Source organism: Thunnus albacares, chromosome 8 (assembly GCF_914725855.1).
Source record: "Thunnus albacares chromosome 8, fThuAlb1.1, whole genome shotgun sequence".
Classification (NCBI taxonomy): domain Eukaryota; kingdom Metazoa; phylum Chordata; class Actinopteri; order Scombriformes; family Scombridae; genus Thunnus; species Thunnus albacares.
Window position 1 is genome coordinate 29,809,549 of NC_058113.1, and position 26,160 is coordinate 29,835,708.

A 26,160-nucleotide genomic window follows, 5' to 3' on the forward strand; every position below is an offset into this window, starting at 1 on the left:
GAAATGACACCCACACCACAACAATCCTTTCAGCCTCCCTGCCAAGTTCTTACGCAGTTAGCCATTATTTATGTACAGCTTTCCCAGTGAACTGTGGCTGCCAAGAGGTTTGTGACACAAAGCCTCTACGGGGGGAAAAAAAAAAACAAGGAAACAAGCTGTGCAACATAAGCGCTGTGTGAAAATGTATATTTAAGCTGTCTGTGTGTCTGACTGACACAATGGGACTCGCTATCTTTTTTAAATGTGTGATAGCTGTATGTACACAGGAAACTTATTCCTTTGTCCACAGGCGCTATGTGACAGTGTCACAGATTTTCACCACTGTTCCTTTCAGCTGCAGCGGTAGTAGGTAGCCCACATGCCGGCCCGGCCCGCTCCGCCCGCCTCCCCCCGTGTCAGCGGCGGTTACAGTCGTCTGGACGTCTGGCCGGATCGATACTCAGAGACAAGCATCTGCCTCGGTCTCCTGTTACCGCGCCTCTGTCCTCGTGGCCTTCTCAAGACCGTGCCGCAGACAGCCATGTGCTGCTGGCTCATATCAGCGTCGGGGCTTATCACAGAACAGCACAGGAAATGTGATGCCACGTAGGGCGGCCACTGACACTTTAATTTGTCACTGGTGATAGGGTTTGTCAAACTATTCCTGGAGTTCATCAGCCACCTGGCCTTATTTTGCTCACTCGGCGGATGACTCTTTCAGCCCTCTTGAGAAATACTCCACCAGAATGACCTTGATGCTCAATCGCTGCATATTTTTCATTATGTCCAAGCCTCTGCGGAGCGGGTGCCATGTTGTTTTTTCCCCCAATTCAAGACTACGTGGTGGTTACTGATGAACCTGTGTGAGAAACGCTTTCAATAATTGTCTCTAAAAAGACGGGTGATGAGATCATACAAAGGTGTAAAAACTAGAAAGATGAAAAGCCCGCAACCTCAAAAGCCAAACTGAGAAGGGGGATACAAGCTTTCAGGTAATTCCACATAGACTGGAGAGAAAAACAAACAGAGAAAAAGAAAGAGAGAGAGAGAGAGAGAGAGAGAGAGAGGCAGACAGGAGGAACTCTTGGTGGTTGAAGGACTCCTGTGACTGTAAAATTTTGGAGAAATTTGCACATGGTAATTCAAGCAAAACAAAACAAAAAAAAAACAGTTGTGTATCCAAAGGGACTATGAGAGGGTTGCAGGTTATAATACATTTGCATTGTTTGTGAAGCATTAGTGCTCACATACAGTATTTACACTATGTTTTCTATGATGCCATAGTTTGTTAGGAGTATCTATTTCTGATACAAGACATATTTATCAGTAGTAGACATGATCTTCAAGGTTATTTATGCATGTACATGCAAAAATCTTTATATTCTATACCGTTTATAACCACTGCTAACATAAAAGAAGATTTTGGTGTTTAATATCGTCCATCAAGCTGATAAAAGCCAGATTTTATTGAGAGTTAAGATGCTGTTCTTTGTTAACTTGCTGCAATAGCGCCTTGAAATAAATCAGAAAGTTTAACGCAGAAGCAAGAAAGCAATAAAAAAAAAAGAAGTCCTGCCTGGACTCTGTGCGTGAGGAAGAACATTTGCAATTTATCGGTTTAATGTTTGCTTATGTAAGTGTTTGACAAAGTATCGTATATCATAGCACACACCCAGGACTCATAAACACTTACTCTCTTCAGTGTACACTGTTAAACTGTGTGGAGCTCTTTTGGTGCCCTGAATTTTTAAACTTTGTGGCCTGTGGTTTGGCTGCCATCCAAATCAAAACAATGTGGGTTTTTTTTTTTTCAGCATTTTCTTCTTCCAGCAGAAATAAAGAAAAACAAGAGACTTTAAAAAAAAAAAGAAGAAGATGCTGTAAATATCCGTACCATTTATAGCAACACCTGGGCACGATAACAGACGCTCGGCTTCTCCAAACAGGTGCTGGCGTATTTACAACCAGAAGAAGAACACAAATCTGTTACCGACTTGCTCATTTGTTACCTTGTAGGGTGTTTTTAAATACATTTACAAATTAATCTAACACTATGATTAAAAGTGTATGCTCAAACATTTGACTAATAACATGAATAACTATTTGAATGCAAGTGCTGGTATTCGCAAACATTTCTCCACAAGAACAATGAGCCAGATTTCCCCCTTTTTTTTTTAATCTGTGTGATTTCATTTCCTTGCTTCTGCCTCAGTAATTTGGAACTGCAGATGTCTTCTCTCTATGCTTAAGCCCTTCGGCCATATGCCACCGCCACCCTGACCGTGACACACTGGGTTGTTTTTTTTTTTTTTAATCAGTCTTCTCGATGACGGAGCACATTCTGTCATTTAAACACAAGCCTTTGAGGCTTGCTAGAAGCCTCTCTCGCCTCCCAGTCTTCTTTTTTTTTTTTTTTTTTTGGCTGCTGATCGCTACATGGCTTATGACGGCTACATCTACTGCTGCATTGGGGAAAAAAAACAAACAATACTCACTGTTAGGATAAAGAAAAGACCCTGAAGTCTATCATTTGATGAAATTGTCCCCCCTTTAGTTGCACTTAATTTGTTTCTGGACCTCGTTGCAGACAAAGATAACACTTGTAAAGCTGTTGATGCTACAAACGAGCTATAGCCACTAATCTAAAGCTAACTGGTGACTGGAAGCATTGGAGACCAGACTGGAATCTACCTGATTTGGCACAAAAAACAAACAAAAAAAAGAAAATCCCAGTTTCACTTAGGCAAGCACGTGCAGTGAGACAATGTCATGCTGACAAGTGCAAACAGCCAAAAGCTAAAAAACAGATCCTTTTTTTTTTTTTTTTTCAACTCAAGCAGCTATTTTGGATCCCGGCCAAGTGTCCAAATAGATCAATTTTAATGTGCGCAGGAGTTATCTGAAGGGTGAAACTGACAGAACTTTAACAGGCAAATATATGAACTTTATTATAATTGAATTAATTGGGTTTTGCCCTCAAAGTAAACATTATTCAATAGCGTAGAACATTACCATAAATTAAGCTTAATTCCAACCAATTCTAAAATAAGATTCGCTATCTTTTGACCTTTTTACGTGTCGTTTAAGACAAAAAATGTATTAAACTGTTGACCCTTTGGCTCATTTGAATTGTAATTATAAACAGCCTTGAGTCGGCTTTGGAGGGCTTCCTGACTTTCACCTCAACTTCCTAGTGATCCCCCCCCCCCCGTCCTCATTATCCAAATTTACTAAACGTTTCAGAAGTGCACGCGGGGATGAAATTGCCTAGGGGAAGACGGATTTAAGGTTAAAGTAAAGCACACATCCGCGGCGGCTGAATCTTGTTCCTGACACAAAAGTTTAGGGTGAGTGGCGTGCAATAGGTGCTGCAGCCATGTTTGCTGACATTGTAGAAGCAGTTATGCTCTTTTTTTTTCTCTTCCCATTACGGAGGAGATGATTTATTTAAACTCGGCTGCAGATTTGTTTTTGCACTCCATGTTCTGGGAGCTTTTTTTTTTTTTTTTTTTGTTTCTCTATGAATATGGCAAAATGTGAACACTTGTCCTGGTTATGGGGAGTTAAGGCCTGCAGATTGTTTGTGCTGACAGTGAAAGAGCTGTTATCACAAAACGGAGGGCTGTTTTTCTCCTCACAGCTTGCTGTCTCTCTCTCTCTCTCTCTCTCTCTCGCTGCTCGAGCGCAGACACGCAAATGCATTTATGTGTGTCCTTGTAACAAACTGGCTGCTGTCCAGCATCTCGGAGAGTCTGATAGCGTGTGGACATCTCATAAAACACTGCATGCTGTGCGAGAGGTTTGTACTTTTTTTTTTTTTTTTTTGCTAAGCAGGCTAGTTTAACGAGCGCCGAGAAGTTGCATCACTTAAGCTTTCCCACGTGAGGGTAATTAGCCGTTGATAAGCATGAAAGTCAGCAACAAAGTTTCGTTTGAAGTCCGAATGTTAGTCTGAAAGGCACGTTTCAGAGGAAAGTCGATTTGCTTCTCTCTGTAGTTATAAAGCTCATCAGATCGCTGCTGAATATCAGCTCGAATGGTGATCAATAACAAAATTATTCTCTTCATTGCTTGAGAGGAAAAAAATCCTCAAAAAGAGGAGGGAGGGGAGGGGGAGGGGGGGTTAAGCATCTGAGAACTTTGCTCTAATGTTTTCCCAGTTTTCTCCCATGTATCTTTTATGTTTGCTGTGGCAGCCTGAGGGAGGTGAAGGAAGCATCACAACTCCCACTCGGATGACTCCGCAGATGCCTGTTAGGAAGGCAGGGAATATATATCACACATCTGCTGATCGATATCCCCCTGCTTAGGACTCGCAGGTTGGCTGAATATTAAGCAACCGTGGGAAAGTTATCCTGTCACGTTCCAGGTGGGGAGAGATAAAGCCGGCAATTATTTCATCCTTCCGCCCACAGAGCTAATGCAGGTTTTTAATGAAAAGAGAATCTAATCAATTAAAACCCCCCCCCCCCCCCCACCCCTCCCCCTTCATTTGAAAACCTGTACTTTTATAGTTAAGTCAATTTGGAGCCATAATCGACTAGCAGACTGGTTTCACTGAAAGAGCTGGTGATGTTCATTTATGAGTATAATTTGTTGTTAACATGGCTCAGTATTCAAAACATATCAGTTACCCGAGACTGATGCGGAAACCTAAAACCTTTTAGTTGCAGATGTTGGCTTCCTGCCTGCGGATTGTCACTTTTGGTGAGCTACGGGAGGGTTTTTCACGCTATGAGTAAGACAGATCCACATGTGCACAACTATAACTATTCACCACTGTTCCCAGGAGCTGCACTGGTGGTCCAGTGAGACATGAAATACAAGAGAAAGTCCAGCTTGAGTAACAGATCCATGAGCCTGAAGGCTTACCAGAAGAGTTTATAATAGTCTATTCAGTAGTAATCTACCAGGAATGCACACTTGAATGAATGAGTTTGATTGGCCAATGAAGCGTCTTGTGGGATGATGCTGACTTGCGTTTTGGCTTAAGTTGAGCAATGTCCACTGTTACCGGACAGGAAATAAAGCAAACTGACATTCATCAATCGGACATGCTGCTTACTCTAAAGGGTCAAGAGAGTCGACATCAACAAGTGCTTTTGTTTTTTGCCCTTTAACAAAGTTTGTCTCTTCATGTTTCATCCAGAATCAGCTTTATTCTGTCCTTGAGTCCTTGTACGTTTACACATACAAGGACTCTGACTCTGGTTTCAGGTGACTCTCAATGTTCTTCTAACCTGACGCACCAGATGGTTTATTACACAGAACCATCTGAGAAGTCGTCCATGGAAACCGGTTGGAAAAGGGCGAGCGCTTTACTAACCAACTACTTAGAAGGTGATTGGATGAACCATCTGTCTATTCCTGTTTTACCTTGAGAGGCAGCTGGATTTGCGACGCCGATTGGTCCGAACCACCGGCGGTTCAGACACCATTGCATAACTTGAGGCCTGCGCAACATAAATGTTCTTCCACACCGTTGAAAGAACAATGTTTAGGGAGATACACATGAACATACAGCCAAAACAAGGAGTAAACACTGACATATCACTATTACATAAACAGGGATACAATGGTGAACATTTTTTCCCTTTCAATGAGATGTTCCCTCTCGAAGCTCCACATGATTTAACCTAAAACTGGTGTATTTTTAAAGATCCAGCTGTAAAGGAAATGCAATTAGGGAACATTTTCACATCCCAGGGACACAGCCTAATGAGCAACGCAAGTCCTATCAGACAAACTATGATCTTACCAGAAGTCATGTTACACTGAAAAACACCCATGGGGATTTTTTTAGTCAAGCTGTAGCAAAAACCTCATGGGTAAACATTGTGAAGACAGCGAGCTCTGTAAATAGAACCACCGCCCGGCTGACATGTACAGTACGTCAGCGATGGCATGCGTGTCTATAGTAGGCCATGTGTTATGGCTGGTGAGTCCCACCAGCCTACCATTAGTCTGAGTCTCTGTCTCTCTGTCAAAATCCCTCAGCATCCCTTCACCTCTCCAAGCGGAGCCAAGCAGTGAGCCTCTTGACAGTCTCGCGAGCGCCTCCGCTGCACACATCATTGATACTAATGGGGACGGAAAGGCTGGTGTAGGGTGGCATGTATGTCAGAGTTTGCTGGTGTACTGTATGTGTGTTTGCATGTATGTGTGTGTGTGGGGGGGGGGGGGGTAACCAAAGTCAGGATTACAACAAATGGAGCATGTGTGGTTGCTCTCTTGCAGCACTGAGATCGGTCCGTGTCACTGCAGCAAATGGCATGACAACCGGTCTCCTCCCCGTCACCATCTGCCTCCTGTGTGCCAATTTGTCACAGCACATCCAAGTGTGGCCATGCCCTCATTTAACATTGAGCAAGAGCACAACTCAGGGAGGAGGAAGAACAGGAGGAAGGAAAAAAAAAAAAAAAAAAAAAAAAAAGGAAAGAAGGAGAAAATAAGGGCACCGACAAAGACTGCAGCCCTCGGGGCGAACAGCGAGAGAGGTCAACCGGAGTTTATCAGAGGGCAAAGACAAGAAATATACGCAGGGGTGCGGTGGGAAGGGGGGGGGGGTTGGGGGGGGCTTCCTGGTGACTCAGCTGGCTCATGTGCAAAACCACATACCTGCAAAAACCCTCAGGTTCAAATCTGGACCAGGACCTTTGTCGCATGTCTCTCTGCCAATCTTTCCTTGTGTGAGCTCTTACAAAAAAAAAAGGTAGAAATGCCAAAAGACTTTATCTAAAATTAATCATTAAAAAAAAAAAAAAAAAAATATGGAGACAGCTGCATTCTCAGTGTGGCACTGCTTTGAAGGAATGTTTTTTTTTTTTTTTTTTTTAATTGGGTAGCTAAAAAGACAGGTGCTAAAACTAGATTCCTGTAGAGAGGTGATGGGGTGTAGAGCAATAAAAAAAATAATACATGAGATTGGTAAAATATACGACTGAGTGTCAATCAATCTCATTATGCAGGAACGAGAGTTTAGCTTGTATTCTTGGAAATCTGAGCAAACTTTTGGTTTCGTATACAAAGATTTTCCTTGTTTTGTTTTTTTTTTCTCTGTAAAGCATGTGGGCCGCCAGCGCACAATCATACATCCGAACTATGCATAAATCTATAGCGACACAGTGGCAGCATTGTCGAGAGAGTGGGTGACGAGATATGAAAGTTATGCCACTCCGTCTCTCTTTCTGCCTCCGTCCTCTCTCTCTCTCTCTCTCTCTCTCTCGCTCGCTCACATTTTTTGGCGTGATAATACCTCCATTCAACTCGGCGGTCTGATCATGTTTCACGCCTGTGCACCGGCATTGACTGCCGTTCTGTCCCGTTTCACCCCCGTCGATACGGCTTTGTGTCATCGATAATGACAGGCAGGAAACGGCTGTCCACGTTGGGTGGGGGGGGGTGGGGGGACCCTGATGCCACCGCCGTGCCAGCCCAACATCTCCTTCCTATATAGTCAACCTTCACACCAAACCATCGTGTGCTGTTTCCCCCGCTGCTGTCAGTGGAGAGCGGTGTGAGAGCGGTGGGCTTCTATTCACTTTGACTGACACTCGGTGGTCCACAATGGCCCCCGCGTCGCATGTATACACGGGCAGCCAAAAGGGGGGATCACAGCACAATAGTGGCGCTTTGAAAAGGTGTGGGGGGGGGGGGGGGGGGGTAGAATAGAGAGATGATCCGGTGTGAGCCTTCGTACTGTCAAATTGTTACAAATAAGAGCTGCTGGGGACAAAAGCTCGCCGCTAGCCCCGCAAAAACAATGTGTTTGTGTAATATAAAGCCTTTCAACGTGTTTATTTGACTACCTGGCTGTGTGTGTGTGTGTGTGTGTGTGTGTGTGTGTGTGTGTGTGTGTGAGGCAGAGCTGTGATTGAAAGCTCTCGAGAGTCTTTTCGCCACTTTGGAAGAACACTTCAAAACGCTCCGGCTTATACAATCAGGTATGGGTGTAATAGGGGGGGAGGGGGGGGGGGTGGGGGGGGGGGGAGGCCATTAACTGGCAGACGGTTTTCTCTCCATTACTGTGGACAATCTGAGCCTTGCAGGGTGTGAACTTGAAATTATAGAGCGCACAAATATGTCATTATTTCCTACATCTTAACAAGCTGTGTGGAATTTTTACCATTTTATTGTGCGAATGTGTATATAAAATGAGCACACACACACACACACACACACATATACACACATATACACTGAGGAGGAATGTTAGAATGAACATTAAACACTAAAAGCTTTGGTCAAGATATTGTGATAGCAGCTACATTGTGTTAGTAAGTTAACGGTAACATGAAAGGCAAAAAAGATCGAAACATGAAGAGGCTGTTTAATGCAGGCAAGTTGCCGTCAATATGAGATAAATCATTTTTGAAATGGAGTAAAAGAGATTCAACAAACACTATGAAATGCTATTATGCCTCTTGAAAATCAATTAGAGAGATTTCTGTGTTTGTGTGTTTGTCTGTGCTCTTCTCACTGGTTTGAAGTGGTCTGTGCTGGAAAAAGGTGATGCCATGAGTCTGATTGTTGGTTTGCTTGCTAATGTTGGTGAGAAACTGTCGCTGTCGATCAAATCTGACCAAACAAATTAGATTATTATAGAGAAATAGGTCGAAATGACACCAAGTTCAGGCTTTAAACCAGCATGTGATGTTGTTCTCACTGGTTTTTTGTGTGTGTCGAGTGTTTTTGCTTTCCCACAAGGAGGGAAATACTACAGAACAGTCAGAGCTGGGAGCATTTAAAGTGCAAAAGGAGGAAACAGGAGTAAAAACAGAACTTACAGTCAGGGTTTTTGTTACGTGCAATGATCCACAGCTCCCTCCAACTTCTCTTACGCAATGACCTCAGCCGGAGGGGATGTAGGAGGCGGGGTTTTTGAAGATGATGAGGGGGCGGCGGTCGGTGGGGCAACAGGGGTGAAAACCCCCCCTGTGAGGTTGAACCCTCTCGAAACGTTCAGTCTTCAACAAACTTCCTGTGAGAGCGAAATACAGAAAACAAAAACAATGAGAAGGGACAACAAGACGAGAGGGACAGCTGCGCTCTAAACAGGAAAAAAAAAAAAAAAAAACCTTCAGGGGTTTGTCTCTTTTGCTTAAAACAGGGGCCGCTGACCTACGGAGGCCCCCCGTGGAGAGGGGCTCTATGTCCTCTTAGTGTAATCTCCTCAGTCACTCTGCTGTCATAACATCACTGCTAACACAAGCAGAGAGGCCGTAAATAGAGCCAGATGTGCTGGGTTACAGTTGCAACGTGGCGACGATAAGAAAAAAAAAAAAGAGCCAAAGAGCTTTATGAATGTTGAAGAAACTTTTACTCCATCAATACTATGAAAATATGCTGAAATATATACAGAAATGATATCAAAGTGTGTGTTAAAGTCTCTCAGCAAATACAGACGAGCAATGAGTTTATGATTATTCAGCTCTCGTGTCCAAACCTCCACCCACAATCTTTCTGTAAAAATACACCAGGTGTCGGCTATTTTACTGCCGACCGAACACACCATGTGGTTTAACAAACCCACGCTGATGATAAAAGTGTGGGCTTTTCACCCTAAACTTGTTTTCATAACCGACAATATGGAAGAAATATTGTGCAGAATAGCAGAACTGATGTACCTGTTATGAAGCAAAAAACAATGCAGATTCCTCAAAAAAACAAAAAAAAAGAGCAAATAAAGTGAGCTAGAAAGCTGCTCACTTAAGTTTCTGACACATCTTAACCAACAACTTCTTTTAAAGCTACCTCCGTTCCCCCCCCCGCTTCACCCATGTCAACAGTTTTCCTCAAAGGCTTCTCAGGAGCTTATCATTCATCAGGTTTTTTTTTTTTTTTTCTCACACAACATATTTTTGGACTTTTCAGGACTTAAAAACTTTCTTCGTTCGCCTGAAGCTTGTCTCCGCTCTCAAGAGACTCATTCATGCGGCACAGCTGGGGTTTAAACCAGCTCCGCTAGCTCGTCGTTAGCTCCCCTCACTGACTGTACTGTCATCCTTTACCCCCGGCCTCCCCGTAGAAAAAAAAAAAAAAAAACCACAATCACACTGAAGAGAATTCATGACTGATGAACTTCCTGTAAATCTATTCTTGAGAGTTCAGTAACCCCCCCCCCCCAGAAACGCACAGATTGCCCCTGATGACCAGTGCTGACTAATGGTGACTGGTCCACGAAGATTACATCCCATTAAATGGATACAGACTTTTTTCCACCTACACACATACTCCTGCAATGGCAATCTAATGAGAAGAGGAGGGGAGGAGGAGGAGGGAGGTTGTGGCCACAGAGTGATGCCTCACATCCTCAGCCATAGATCCAGTTCACTGACTCACTCGCACAGCCGCAGCAGATGAGCCGCGTCCCTCCTGAATGGAGGGGGGGGGGCAGCTGCCTGTGAGCTCGACACCGCCGCTGACTCCCCGTCGTGGCTTCACGAAGCCGCGGAAAGGTCTGTAAAACACTTAACAACCCCGGCTTTGTGCAAATTAAGCAGAGCAGTGTGAGTGTGAGAGCCCTGGCACGGTGGCATATGGTGACTTAACCTGTGTGTGTGTGTGTGTGTGTGTGTGGTGTAAAGACAGGGAGCGGCGTTAAAGTCGGAATGCGTGGCCGGTTTGTGGAAAAAGGTTATGGTTGTTGTGTAAATTGACACCGGGTCTTAGTTATGGGAAATGGCCTGGTGGAGTAAAAAGAGAGTGATGTCACCTCTGAGAATGTTTTTTTTTTTTTTTTAAAGGCCACTAGGCTCCATTTACACACAACCTCTGACCGCTCATTTCCACCTTCTCACACACACACACACACACACACACACACACATACCGGACTCGCTGGTCACATTGTGGGCTTGTCAAAAATCATCACAGCCAACAGGGCTGGGCGATGTGGTTGAATGAATGTTACAAGGTTACAACAAATGTTTGTTTTTCCCTCAATACAACAAGTAAAAACCAACATAGAGTTTCTTAGTGAGTCATCATGAGCTTCCAGATCAGTTTTGGCGCTCTTAGCATATTAGCATATAGCTTTAGCATATATTCTCCAAGTCTGTAGAAAGGTTGAACATCATTTCTCCACAAGATATTCCTTAATTTGGTGTTTTGATGTTGGTGGTCGCCTCACTGAGTTGAGATATGGTGAATGTGAAGGCTGTAGCATAACGTAGCCTCTCACATAACTTTGATGACCATGGCCGACATGGAAACATTCGCCATTGTTGAATTTCTTCACTAAGTTCTTCAGGTTTTTTCTTAAATGCGTCTATACAATAAATTCTGAATTTTAAAATGCTACGATATGATCATATTATCACAATTAGATTCCGCTGAAAGCTAATACGCAATAATATTGAATTATTGCCCGAGCCTTAATCACCAAAAGTTTTGACAGCGTGTCCTCAAAAACAACATGTAAGCTGGATAACAACATGATTAACAGCCGTTGGCACAGAGGTTAGATAAATTAGGGTCAGAAGATTGAGTTACAGAGCACACACACACAGCATGACTGTCTGCTCGCTGGTAGCTGTTGCTGCCTTCCACATCTGACAGACAGACAGACAGACAGACAGTTTGTGTTGTTTTGTTCTGTTGTCTTTATTTTTTCTCCCCTTGCCTGCACAGAGTAGGTTGCAATATCGATTTTAGCCAATGAGATCAGCTGGTGTGAATGTTATCAAGCTCTTAAATTCAGCTGCTGGGGCTATTAGACCGGGTGCTCATATAACGCATGGGAGATGAAGTGTAATGTCGCCGTGATTGTTTCATTGCCACGCTGCCATCGTTGTGCCCCACCGTTAGTGGCGTCCTATAATTTTTAATCTCATTTTCTAGAAATTGTCCCGCAGGGATCCTCCCCCCTATCCTGCCATAATAGTTTGGAGGTGAGCCCCATTAACCAAATGAGCTTTTTCGGAGCACAACATTCCCATTAACACCACTGGTACAATCCCTCATCTCCTCCAAAACGTGCACCGTGGACTTCCCTGCAGACCCTAAATGCACCACCGAGTCGACGTCTCTCTTTTAGGATTCTTGCACGCTCACACTCAACCTCCCCTGAGCTAGTTTGGCATATTCCTTCCCCCCAAATTACCCTAAAGCCCCCTAAACAGATTCATCCCACACAGACTGACACAGTATATTCCCCATCTCCATTCCCACTATTTTATATTTCTCACTAGGCCTCGCAGTGCTCACTGGGTTGTGGTAGTGATCAATGGCCCCTGGCTGCGGGCGTCAGGGGGGCCCAGGGCTCCAGGAATGGAGGTATTAATAATGTAAGGTCCAGGCCTGCCATATCCTCCATTAGCACAGAGGAGGCAGGAGGCCCAACGGCTGATTGATTACTAATTAGATTAATTGCCGTCTTTTAGAGAAGGAGGAGAATGAAATAGACTGGAGGGGCCTGACAAGTACGAGGGTAGAGCCACTATATTCACTGAGGTTGTTTAAAAAAAAGGACTTTTCAGATTAGGAATGCATGTTTCTCCTCTGAGATGAGTGTACAATTCAGGGCAGGATAGCCTGAGTCTGTGTAATAAACAAGAATTCAATCAAAGTCTAACCGACTACCTATTACTTTAAAAAATGTCTAATAAATTGCTCAATTCTCTGCAGGCTTTCCTCTACAATGCATCTGCGTAAGCTAAAAGAAAACAACTCAGCTGCACACTGACCACGCCGCTAACTGAAGACGACACCGGTGTTATTCTCTGTTCTCATTTGAGACAATTCCCCCCCCCCCCCCCCCCCCCCCCCCCCCCTCCTCCCATTCCCACATTTGTGTCTTGTTAGCTATCACTATCTGGGAAACATGACATGATAAGGCCCACTACTCTCCAGTTTTTTCGTGTAATGTGTGTAATGATAGTGTTGCTGAACACAGTCATTTGCTAAAGGGTGCAGAGGTTTGTGGAGATGGAGTTCCACTTAATCTCCCTGCTGTCCTTTGGAGATAAAACTAATAAAACACACATCAAAGCCGTGCCACGCACACACTCTCACATATATTTGAGTCTAGGGGAGGGGAGGGGGGGAGAAGAACTTGTAAAAAGGTAGAGCTGCTGAATCAAATTCACATCATGTGTTAAAGTCAAAATGTTTAAGACACTAATTATTGTTCTAATTCAGAAATTGGTTTGGCCATATTTTAGATTTTGATTAAGAGTCAATTACTGGCCACTTAGTGTCATTGTAAAACCTCCAACATGATGAATGTGATGCATTTTTGTTTGAGGACATATTAATTGCAAAAAATGGATCAGGAGTAAACTTATGAATACATTTCTCTGTGAGAAGCACTTCAATTATCTTTCTTTATCAATGGACAATTCAATCGTCAAAAACTTTTTTTAGAGAAATTAAATCCAGATATCTAAATGATCAGAAAACACTAAGCACATGTTTTTTTCAAGAATATCAAAATCAGGTTTCAAAAATCCGAATCATTCGAGCTCAGTAACGACATCGCTGCTATATTTATTTCTGTCAAAATCACATCTTAATTCCCAACAAGTGGCGAGGCAGGCATGCATATGAGTTTCTGAGTAGGAGACTAATTGGCACATTGGTATGGCCACACTCATTACACACGCCCACACTCAACATAAATAGCCTCACACTTCTGAGGGGATAATGCCTTCCAAATAGGGAGCTGCATTATTTGTCTCAGCCTGCCTCTGCACCAGCAGACCATGGAGAGTTGTATCCTCCTCTGCTGGCTCCTGCCAACCTTGGAGGAGAAGAATCCCAGCATGCATTAATATATTTAGTGCAATAACTGTGCTGGGTTTTTTTTTTTTGACTTCTGGGTTAAAAAAAAAATTTCCATGAAGCATGTAGAGAACATGCGATTGGCTGCACTGCGAGGAAAACCTATTACTGTATGCCGCAATGCAGTCCGTCGTCCATCTCACAGTTCTGACACAGTTGTGTCATCTGTGAACCGGACAGTTGATGATGTGCTCTTATCTCATGTCATGAATCATAAGTAGACTGGTCTTCATCAGTAGAATGAGACGGGTCTTTATGTTTTCTTGTCACAAAGGCGCACTTGAGGGGTTGTCAGGATGACACAGAACATCAGACCAAGCGGAAACCTCCGGGGCTGAAAAATGAAACCAATGAGCAAGTGCCAAAAAACTGCGGTTCCTTCAATGGTCACATGAGGCTCCCCCCATGATAAAATGCCCAACTTTACAGCAGAAATAAACATGGTCTCTGTAGCTAAATTCCCCGTTCATGACATCTGTCCGGGGGTGAATTTCACCTGTTTAAATCTTTTTAAGGCTTAATTATGCATTATTAAGAGCGTGGCCACTTTGAGTGACAGTGGGTGCCATCACAGGCAAGTCGTTACCACGGCGGTGTTGGGAAATGTAACCATGGTACTAGCAAAGGCGTAGTCATAGCTGTCACTATTTCAGTGTGTTTTCAGTTCATGACAGTTCATTGTAACATCTTGTTCAGCCTTTGGTTGTACTAAAAGACCCTCTAAAGGAGTCAGATGTTCAGTTTTTTCCCGGTAAGTACATTTTATTTTAATGGTTTTAAGCCTGTTTTTCACGAGCTAAAATTAGCATTAGCATTATCCAAGTTAACTGCAGACTGTAAATGCACAGTGCTAACCTAGCTAGCAGCTAGCGTCGGGGTCAGCTCCACTCTCTCATCCAAATATGATCTTTCTGGCTCCAAAAATCCAAGATGGAGATGGTCAAAACGCAAACCAGTCCACAAACCAATGGGTGACATCATAGTGGCTACCTCTATTACTTCTTACAGTCTATGTATTAGACCCGTTAATTATTCCACTCTTCCATCCTGCTGGGAGGCACTTCTGAGTTCATCTCTGCCAGACTCCACTGCTATAGCAACAAAAGTCTAAAGATGGAGCTTTGTTGCGCTGCCATTACTGGAATATGTTCGCACATCATCCCGAAGGACAATATAGCAAACACACTCATCGGGTATTCAGAAACTGTCAAGAGTTGCTGTTGACCTTTAGATGCCTTTAGGAAACACAAAAAGGCTGAGAAGAAAGTAAAATAGCATCTAACTTCAGAGAATTGGGCCAAAATCATGAAAATCTGGAAAAAAAAAAATAAAAAAAAAGTCTTTGAAAGACGGCGGGTGTGACTAACCAGCTCCAACACAGACATCATCCACCTCAGCTTTCAGTGGGTCAATACTTCAGATTTGGCAACAGGCCAAAATATCTGATTTCCACATGTCACACAAGCAGCTTCTAAGCAAGAAAAATACATATATTATCACAATTTTTGTCTCAATTTGCACAATGCAAGATCTTACTCATCAATTGTGTAAAACAAACATGCATTTGTCTTTCTGCCTTCAGTTCTGTCTTCAGTCTTTCTTTCTTTCTCCTTCTCCAAGCTCACGGCTGCCCCCCCCCCCCCCCCCAACTCCTCAACTCCTCCTCTCAGCCCCTGTGGCTCACTGCAGTGACGACATGCTGTGCTAATTGAAAGCGACCCTGACTCGTCCTTTTTCCAAACCGCTCTGTCTGATGCCCCGTTGTTTTTCCCTCCGCCGGCGGTTGACAACTGGCCTTTTCGGGCTGCGGCGCTCCGCGGTGTGAACTCTGGCCTCGCTGTGTCGGCCTCTCGCCGTTCCTCCTCAGCAAACGCGAGACCGGGTCCAAAGTCACACAGAGCGAGAAGAAGAAAAATGCAGACTTGCACCTTTTTTTTTTTTTTTTTCCCCTTTTCTGCAGCGGTGGTTCCAAATTGTTCTGGAGAGAATTGTTCCAGAATAAATGGAAGCTGTCCTCAAGAGGTTAAAAACTTTTTCTTTTTTGGCTGCTTCATGCAAGTATAACTGATGCATAATACAGCGATGTTTATACAATAAAAGAGGGGTTTACGGTTTGAAATTCAATGAAAGATGAAAACAATGCAGAGCCATCTTTCCCCTTGAACATGCTCTGCAAACTCTGAAGGACAAAAAGCACAAACGCTAACTTAATAGATGAGCTACAGCTGCAGCACAAACAACATGATTAGATTATCCTCATACTTAATTCCTTTATCAAAAAGCAGTGATATTCCACTAAAACAAAACGCTTGTACCTGCAGTGTTTCAATAGAGGTGGGCTGTTCTTATCACTCTCACTGAATAGGACTGGGGCCCTTAATGTAATAGCTTAGCAGGGCACTCATAAATCACCTGAAGAGGCTGTATGCCACATGCACTGACACTCCCAATCTGCCAACCTGTGTCTTTATTAAACAGCACCCCCCCCCTCTCCCCTACAGTCACCCTGCTATAAAAACCTCAAATCATATATTTATGCAAACACGACGATACAAATACTTTCCTCTGCAGGCAAAAATTCATTTCTGTGAGCTTTTTCTATACAGAATGAGTGTGTGTGTGTGTGCGTGTGTGTGTGAGACACACAGACGTCGTCATTGTTTCTACATCTTGTCACCCTTCTTCACAATTACAGCAATTGTCTCCCTCCCGCTGTGAGTGACGCACCGATTTGGATGTATGAATATCTATTCATATCTGATTCGCCTTAGTAAATCTCTCAGATGTTATTGGCCAAATAGCGTTTACAATGGAAGTGTGTGTGTGTGCTGCTTTGTTGATGAGTTGTTTTTTTTTATTTTTTTTTATTTGTCCTTCCAGTAACTTTGACAGCTAAATTGGAAAATGTCAAAACCGAACGTCATGTGAGGTGACAAAGGAATAACGTCGAGGCGAGACGTGGCGTTGGTATCGAACCTATATGACGACAGAGATGAAACATTCGGTCCTTCAATTTGTTCAAATCGAGACTTCAGCGCTCAATCAGTTTCACAGAAGGTACGTTTCTGTGAAGCTTATGGTGGCTTTTGAAGAAGATCTCCGGCCTGATTAGCACCCTGTGAAGTGAAAATCTTTTAATAAACCTTTACTCTATTATCATAACCTTCATTTAAACAGGGAGCGCCATAGAGAGCGAGACGCCCTGATTACAGTAAATATAAAATGTAAATTCCCTTTATTATCAGATAGTGCATAGAGAAATAAAATGATGATACAGCATTTTGAATAACAGTGTTGTTATTGCCAATCAGAGGATGATTTAGTTGTTTGTAACTTTCTTTCATGCAACGTTTTCCTGTTTTTGACTCTGAATTTCATAAAATTTACATACCTGTCTGCACTGGAATTAAATGTTTTCATAAAATAATCTAGTTTGGATGAGGAATTGTCATGATAAACCCACTGTAGTACAAATCAAAACGAAAAAAAGCTTGCTCAGAAGTGTTTATAATTCCTTTTGACAGTGATACAAGGTTTGGGTCTTTGTAATTTCGTGTCACGGATGCATGCCGGTGGACAGTCGTCACTGAGGTCGGGGAGGAAAAACACCACTAGATTTATAATTGGTTGAGGTCTGTTGGTTTAAGATAATATCTAGAAGTGTGGCCTTTCCTGCATTTTTTGGGATCCGGCCCAGCAGGGGAACAAATAGGCTGTGTGAGACTGAATTCATTGCATAGATTTTTTTAGATGATCAGAAGCGTTAGATAAGCAGTTAATGTTCCTATCACCCGGGATAAGAACTCCTGAATTTTCATAGCTGGGTATCAAATCAAATAAAACATCTATCACACCCGCAGGTGCGGAGGCTGAACGATAAGACCCAATGACTAGTACCTTTCCAGGATTATTTTTCCCCCCTCAGACAAACACTTGCAGACCAGAGTTCAAACTATTTTGTTTTAGACACAGAGGAAACGACAGGGACAGATTAACAACTCTTTACAAAAAAAGGCGACACCTCCTCTTTTAGTTGGCCGATCACATCGAAAAACAGTTATCAAGGCAAATATCAGCATTTTTAACTTTGTTTGACAACCGTGATTCAGAAAACAAAAATGTCAGGGTCAGTTTGTTGCACCCACACTTAAATATAATCCATTTTGGATACAATAATATGCACGTTCATATGAACTATTCTCATGCCCTTGTGTTGCAAGAAGCTTTGCAGGCTAAAAATCAACATTTTGAGTTTCCTCCACATTTGAGTCACAACCTCCAGAGATGCTTTTAATAAGCTGAGAACATAGTAACGGATTATGTTCTCAATTCGGGTTCATGACCCTTTGATTTACTTCCTTCTGTGGAAAGTAGGGGTGTGTCCGAATACAAATACCTTATTCGGCAAAGCACAAATAGTGGGTTTTTTACGAATATTTGTTTCATACAAATATTTTTAGAATTATTTGTTTTTGGGAAGAAAGAAACAAAACATGTCAAATAGCAGCGAGCAGGTCAGTTATAGTCGCTATCTCAGTGTCTCTCCTCTGCTCTGCTGTTACGTCTATCAGCAGGTCTCAATGAGGGGAGTCACATCCACCCGCTACATGACGCACATTTCTTAATTAGGACATCAATTTAATTTTCATCTTTAATTTTCTAAAATTACAAGAGTAATAAAAAACAAAAACAGGATTTTTAAGCCTCTTTCCACTTTTATTCGAATACAAATACAAATAATTTTGCTGCCTCGACAAATACAAATACAAATACTGGGTCCTCTGCACATCCCTGGTGGAAAGCAAACTGTCTGAATCATGATCAAGTTAAGACAGGAGGCTGTGAGTGCCTGAAGAACATTTGTTTGCTGTAATCTTTTTTTTTATTATTATTCCCTCAAGTCTCAAAAACTACTGTGGAGGGGCTCTTGAGCAAGGCAGTGAAAGAGCAAATGGCCTACTGTTAAAAATAAATAAATAAATAAATTTAAAAAAGGGGAATTTGATGTTTGTGTGTAGATTCAGCTAACGCCACATAGATGATTATGGTTAACAGAAAAAAAAAAATCATATATTTGGAATAACACCACAAATAAAATAAAACCTGTAGTACAGCCCTGTGTGTGTGTGTGTTTTTGTCCCGTCTTTGAAGCCTTGAAGCCTGCTTACATTGGACTTGGACTGAATTAATTTCTTGCTTTCAGTACTGCCTGTGATGTTGTTTCTGTAGCATGGCTCTGGTCATTTGTTAAAAACTAAGAACCTTTATGTTCAGCTTCTACAGGATTACAACACTCAAACAAACAAAAAAAAAACTGCTATAGGCTTTGGAAATTAGATTATCAAGAAAAAAAAAAGCTTTAATCTGAATGCAGCTGAGCTTTATATGACGAATCAGAAAGACTTCAGATATTTTACGGCTAAATGTCATGTTTCATTTTCTCTGTTGGGTCTTTGAAATTACAAGGTCAATCTTTACATGTTTTGCTCCCATTAGATTGAATGAATGGTTTTCAGTGTTACTGTCAGTGTACTATTATTCTACTCAGCCTGAAGAACGCTGCTCATCAACTTCTGCAAAGGTTTTTTGTGCATGTCAAAAGATTTGACATGCACATATGATATATATACGAGTGACAAACAAGCCTTCTTGAAGGAATCCGAGATATCAAATCTCTGCCTGCTCTCGGAGCTATCCAGCTGTGTGTGTGCCAAGTAAATGCGACTACAAAATTCTGCAGGCTGCCGCTGTGCTTCCAACCGAAATCATGCAAATGATGAACAGGAAAAACACTAAATCCCTTTTCTCCCACTCAGTTCTCGCAAACACAAAACATACCCCTCAGTAAACACCTGCAGCAGAACACATCCTGCAGTGTTTTACGTTATATACGTTTTGCATAATGTCCTGCAGTCGCAATTACACGACTCTGCGGCGCCGTCTGCTTCACTGCAACTCACAGCGATCGGTCGTCTGCTCTCTCTTTCTGCTTTAAGGATGAGCGACTGGAACGGTGACAGGATGTCAATCACTCGCAAAGTCATGACAACCAAATAAACAACAGTGCTAGTACAGCATTTTTCTCCTCAGTCAGTGAGACAAACAAGGCTGAGGATAGGATGACGTTACCCGAAAACAAGAAAAAAGGTAAATTTAACTAGCTAACGTTAAGTTAGACAGATTTTACAGTTTGTATAAACATTTGTAATGTATTCTCCATTGATGTTTATGGCCAACTAATTATTATTAATATTAATAATATATCTTGGAATAATGTTCCAGCTAGCATTAGCGAACTGAGATTGGTAACATTACTGCAATAAACGGTAAAATGCTTGCTAACGATGTTTATATAAGCTACAAGCTACATGGTTTTGTTTACCCTGTTTATAATACTGTATATGACATTATTCTAATAATATATTTATTGTTCATTGTCTTTAACTGCTTTGTCTTGATGATATCTAAGTCCATGGAAGACGTTGTACAACACATGAGTTCTATCACACTTTGTCTACAGGATGGCGGCAAAAAATTAATAATAATTAAATAATAGCCTGTAATTAGCCTCCATCCTGAACGAACTGGACAGCCCAACTATGGAATGGGGAAACCTACAATATGCACTCTTGGGAAAATATTAACTCTATTCCACAATTGTATTATTTGGTATCCAACAAATTATTTGACAGCAAATATACACATTCAAATTGGAGACATGTTGTTAATAGCAATTCACACTGTAAACACTGAAGTCTGGCTCTGCCTACAAACCACATAATCTATTCAAGATATACAGATTAGATTAGCGTACTACGCCGGCGGCACGCACGAACCACCCAGGTACAACGAAACCCTTTTCCCCCTCCGCTGCTGGAAAAAAAAAAAAATCCTAAAGGAAACACTGAGGAAAACCTCACCGCTGAGAGACACAAATGTTAACAACTCACAAAAGCACTGTAGTTGTTACTCTATAAATACAATGTTAAGGATAGGGATTGAACAAGAGTGAGAATCAGGGCCTGTTCGTTGGAGCTTTTTCTTCTCCAAACTCTTGTGGCTGTAATCTGACCAGTGGCAGCAGTCCAAGCCAATCTCTGAGGACCGTCCTCACCCACAGAGCTGCTGATGTAGATCTCTCTGACCATGTGCACACGCTGAGACTGAAATATGTTCAAGTTTTCTCTCCATAATTTACTTGAAACTGATGTTTTCTGATCAGTAACTGCAAAAAGCTACACAGATGACAGTTTTCAATTCAAATAGCACCACATGGACCGCATTAATAAATGGAACCAAATTGGATTTTGGGGTAAGCAACCTCCAAACGACATACTGTACTTATTGACTGCTCAAGATGGAATTTAATAAAGTTGATATAAACAATATAGAAAAGGACACTGCGATATAATAAAGAGCTTCCTCAGGTCTACTTCACTTAACATTTGTTAAACTGAGGTCATCAAGTCCTGGTTCTATGTTTCTCTTTGTCTTCAGGTCTCTCTTGAAAGTCAATGGGACAACCTATTTCAATAAACTATTCAGGGGTTCTCTAGACTGGTACGGTGCATGAAAAGAGGTGAAAACAGAAGTAAACTCCAGCACACACAACTGGTCTGCAGATAAAAGTCTGGCTTTTTCAACGGATCCACATTAGCTGTGTTTATCTGGGACAGTTGACCAAATTCCTATGTATGCAGAATATGTAAATACCTGTCTGAACAAGCTATGTTAAATGACTGTCTACATAAATAGCGATGATCTGCTTGTTCAATAAAATGTTCTAGTGTTTGCGGGACCTTCTCTCATCCTTTTCTTCTTCTTGAGTGGTTTACAGATACACCTGCTCCCAAATATTTTCATACAGGTGTGCAGAAGATCAACTTTTGTTAAATGCTTTAACGCTGAAATGTGAAACAGTTGTGGCATCTTTTACGCATATCTCCTTTACGTGACTAGAAGAAGATAACTGCAGCAGATCAGGGTTGCATCTTTGAGTGCAGCAGATAAGATCAGGACGTAAACAAAAATCAGATATGATTAGTAATATGATATGGGCCGTGACTGGAGCAACACGTTCTTTCCGTCTACCAAAGTTGCCTCAGTCTAGCCTGTCCCAGCTATTTCAGGCTCCCTTTAAAGAAAACTGGACAGGAGAGGATGAGCGGAGGGAGGGTGAGATATCTGGGCTCCCGCTGCACATATTTTGTATCTTGACAATACAGATCAAACACAGTCTCGCAGCGGTTGAGGCTGAGTCGCTGTTTGTTATCTTGTCTGATGTGGAACGTGCGACACGCAGACACACGGCGAAGGAGAGCGAAGGCAGACAGGTAATCCAGGATTACAGCGCCGACATGTCATTTCCGTGGACGTGTTATTCCTTCTCAATCGTCTTTTGTGTGAAACGTAGGGTGCAACCCCATCTGTCTGCTCCAAACTCTCCTCTGGCACCCATCAATGGAGCACCGTGGACCAGCATAGACAACGAGATAATGAGCTCCTGTTGCCTTGTCAACGCCGTCCCCCTTTTTTTTTTTTTTTTTTTTTTTTTCCTTTTCGACAGCCACACTCTTAAGCTCCCGTTTTCCAGTTTCCTGGTGTGCAAAGCTCTTCAGTAAACACGGCATCTAGATGGTAGATGAAATTTCATATTGTCTTCAAATCCCTCCAATAGTCAACCACAGATGGACAATCCAGCCACAAGTAGTTTGTTGTTTTTGTTGGGTTTGAGTTGGGGAGATTTAACTGCTTATGAAGTACTTTTTTTTTTTTTTTTAACACCAAGACAATAAAAACATATTTCAAAGTTATTAAAAAGTAGAGGTCAAGGTTCACACTATATCTGAATCCAAGGGGCTGGTGATGTCCTTTGAGTTCAAAAGCACCAAACAGTGGTTGCACTAGTTCACTAAAGTCATTTAATGCTAGAAAAGGTTATTCTAAAAATGAGTCCTTAAGTGTACAACTCCACCAGCTTGTTATTAACTACAAAAACAGCCTGAAATTACAGACACTAGTCATCTTAAAAGGCTTTTAAAGGACAGAAATGGGCGAATGGACCCATTAAAAGTCACTTTACTCTTCGTGGAATCAGTGTGCTGTTAGTATAGTTCAGTATATGACTTTTACATTCTCCCCATCTTTTTCTGTTTAATATATGGTTCAATTCCTCTTTAGGTTTTACCTCTTAAATTTACCCCCCCCCCCTTCCTTTTCTTCACTTCTCGTCCATTAGCGCACAGAGTCTGTGTTCATTTGTGTAACAAATGTGCTGCCACTTTTTAGCCAGGACTCCATCACAGAAAGGATATTTCAATGTCAAAAGACCGTCCTGGTTAAATAAGGGTCAAATGGAAAACTTACAAGTTTAACAAATCTACTCCCAGAAAAATATAAGTTTCAGACTCAACCAGTGGTATGTATATTACATTCTTGCTAATGACTTCAGTGTAGTAACTGTTTGACTGAGGTTGTTGTTGAAAAATCTCTTTTTTGTTAACAGAACTAACTTCAAAGAAAAGATATTTACATTAATACGTCCCAAAACTTTATGTCTGAGAGATCAAGGTGGCAACTATCAATATATATTTTAATTTGCCCTGGTATTGATGGTGACATGGTTACATTTATTTACTCTATTATTTTTAAGGCTGCAACTAATTATTATTTTCATTATTGATTTATCTGCCAATTATTTTCTTGATTAATCGATTGTTTGGTGTATACGAATTCAGAAAACAGTGAAAAATGTCCATCACATTTTTCCATCATCAAACGCCTTGTTTTGTCCGACCAATAATCCAAAAGCCAAAGATATTCCATTTACAATCATTTAAAAACAGAGAAAAACATCACAGAGGAGATGCTGGAACTACTTTTTGCTTAGAAAATGACTGAAACGATTATTAGATTATCAGAATAGTGACTGATTAATCAACTAATTGACTAACTGTTGCATTCAAACTGTTGAATAGTTTTAAGCAACTACTGAATATTTACCTGATTGTGCTTCTTTGTTAATTTGTATAATTATTTTCTTTTTTTTATTGAATTGTATCTTGCTGTTTCTGGGCAACAAGTGCTGCTGTCCAGTTTATTTTTATGTTGGTATATTTCCATGAAGAGTCATCTCACTGTGGAAAGAACAACAGTCTAAAGTTCAAGGTTATAATTTGAGTCCCTGATTTAAAAAACTAGAAAATCACATTTCCCTTGTGTTCACGGTACACAATCATCTATAATGAGAGTTAAAAGCCTGCGACTTCAAGTAACGGCAAAGGTTAAATTGCTCATAAGCTCATACACAGCTATAGACTAAGTGCTCTAAAAACAGAGAAGACAGACATGATAAATAATTACTTACGCTTCTTTTTGGTGTTTTGAGCTTGTTTCAAGTCACAGAGGAAACACGTTTTATTCCACATGACGCTGTTACGGTTTAAAGCGCCTCACTATCGCTCATCAACAAACTCGGGTAGTTCGAGGAAGAGTCGGGCGACATTCCTCGCTCTATATCTACATGGGAATCGTGACATTTCCTGTAAAGTCGCATTCTCTCTCTCTCTCTCTCTCTACCTCTACCTGTGTGTCACTGGGGGTGTCAATCAACAAGAGTGTGAAATTCCAAAAATACACATCCACACTCACACTCACACTCACGCTCTGTCTGCAGCGATGAGGCAACTACTTTCAAAACACGACATCACACACTTCAGTTTCTGTTTTGTTTACCGGCTATAATCATGCACTGAAATGACGCCAATTTTCTCTTCCGTCTATAGCAGAAAAAAATTTCACTCCACCAGTCGATTCTGCACCCAGACTACCCCCCCCCCTCCCCCCCACCACCCCCCCGCCCTCTACCAGCATTTAAGAGCAGTGTTGTTGTGCTGTGAACCTAATCTTCAAACTATCAGCGCCGATGCTTTTCCAACCAACCGCCTTGTTAATAAAATGTAAACTCTCCCTCTCTCTCTCTCTCTCTCCATCAATATTTACACTGCATCAATCCAGATTCATCTTCGCTCAAAATGTCATTTTGGAGACAAAGTTGCGAAAATCAAAACATGATTTCCGAGACATCCTTGTAAACATCTCCTTGGTATATTCAGTGTTATTTTACAGTAACTGTTGCTGTAGAGTTCTGGCACATCATTTAGAGAAGCTAATGTTTCTCCCTCCTCCCTCCTCCCTCCTCCCTCCTCCTCCTCCTCCTCCTCCTCCTCCTCCTCTCTCCGTACTGACTCTTTATTTCTGTTTGAAAAAAAACAAAAAAAAAACGATATTTCCTTTGCAAAAGCAGCTGCTAAAACAAAAGACACAAAAGAAAAACACTGCACTTGCTGATGCCTACCAAACTCAGTCAAAAGGCAGTAAAAGCTAACCTCTCACCTTGTTTTATCAGAGAGAAGCTCAGAAAAAAAAAAAAACCTGTTCTGAGCCGGTCCATGCCGTGAAAGTATGATTCTAAATCAAAATTATTCCAAACTGGCAGATGTCCAGTAAGAGAAGGATAGTCGGAAGATGGATATGAGTGCAACAACTGCTTCACATGTGTTTTTAATTTAGCATGTGCATGTGAAGAGGGGGCCCTTATTCCAAAAAAACTTTACTTTGTCCAGATTTCAGTATTAATTATGACATCAGTCTTAAACTGTAAACACTGGGCGGTAAATAATAACATAATGCCATTCAAAGCGCATATTTTTAACTCCCGCAGAGCCCCTTCGCCAATTGCATGAGTCATGACGGTTAAAAGAAAAAGACGACCTCGACCCCCTTCTTGTTTCTTCGTAGGGTTTGTTCGTTAATGACTGGGGCTCGGCCTTATGTCGACACGCCGGGCCGGTATGGCGGCGAAGGCCAGAAAAGGACGTGAGGTGGTGCTAACACCTGCCGTCATGTCGCGGCCTGGCAACGGGCCTTTTGTTTTGGAACGGAGGCTCATGGAAATCAGTGGGGTTTGGCCCTGCTTCAGTCCTGCCTCTGTCTAGCTAATGGGTTTCCAAGTTTGGGGCTTGCCATTTGTCAGCTTGACTGATGTCCACGCCGCGATGATCAATCTCTTTCCATAATCCATCTCTTCACCATCAGAGGGAAAGTACAATACGCCGGCGTGTTGGGCCAGAGCGGAGCGGATGTGCTCACTGTAATCAAACTCCCCCCAAAAATGAAAAAAAAAAAAAACACTTGAGCTTCAAACTTGCAGGTAGAGCTGAGTATTGTGAGGATGAAGGAATTTTTTTTTTTACTGCAGCGACTGAAGTGAAGAAAAAGAGGAAACAAAAAAGAAACTTGGCATTCTCATTTTGTACATAATGCAAGAGCATCAGACATGGCCAAAAACCACAGAAAAGCAAGACGGGGCTGTTGAGATAGGCTGTTCCTATTCCT

At 41.9% G+C, this 26,160-nt stretch overlaps 1 protein-coding gene across 5 annotated transcripts in view; it reads right to left on the reverse strand.

Moving 5' to 3' along the window:
* sema6e (sema domain, transmembrane domain (TM), and cytoplasmic domain, (semaphorin) 6E) overlaps window positions 1–26,160 on the reverse strand; it is a 166,112-nt gene that overhangs the window by 85,283 nt on the left and 54,669 nt on the right. For 4 of the 5 annotated variants that reach the window (XM_044358193.1, XM_044358192.1, XM_044358189.1 and 1 more), the window contains exon 3: window positions 8,769–8,962. The exons of the other annotated variant lie outside the window; for it this stretch is intronic. The gene's annotated coding sequence lies outside the window, so the exon portion shown is untranslated. The remainder of the gene's footprint in view (window positions 1–8,768; window positions 8,963–26,160) is intronic. 5 annotated transcript variants of the gene reach the window in all.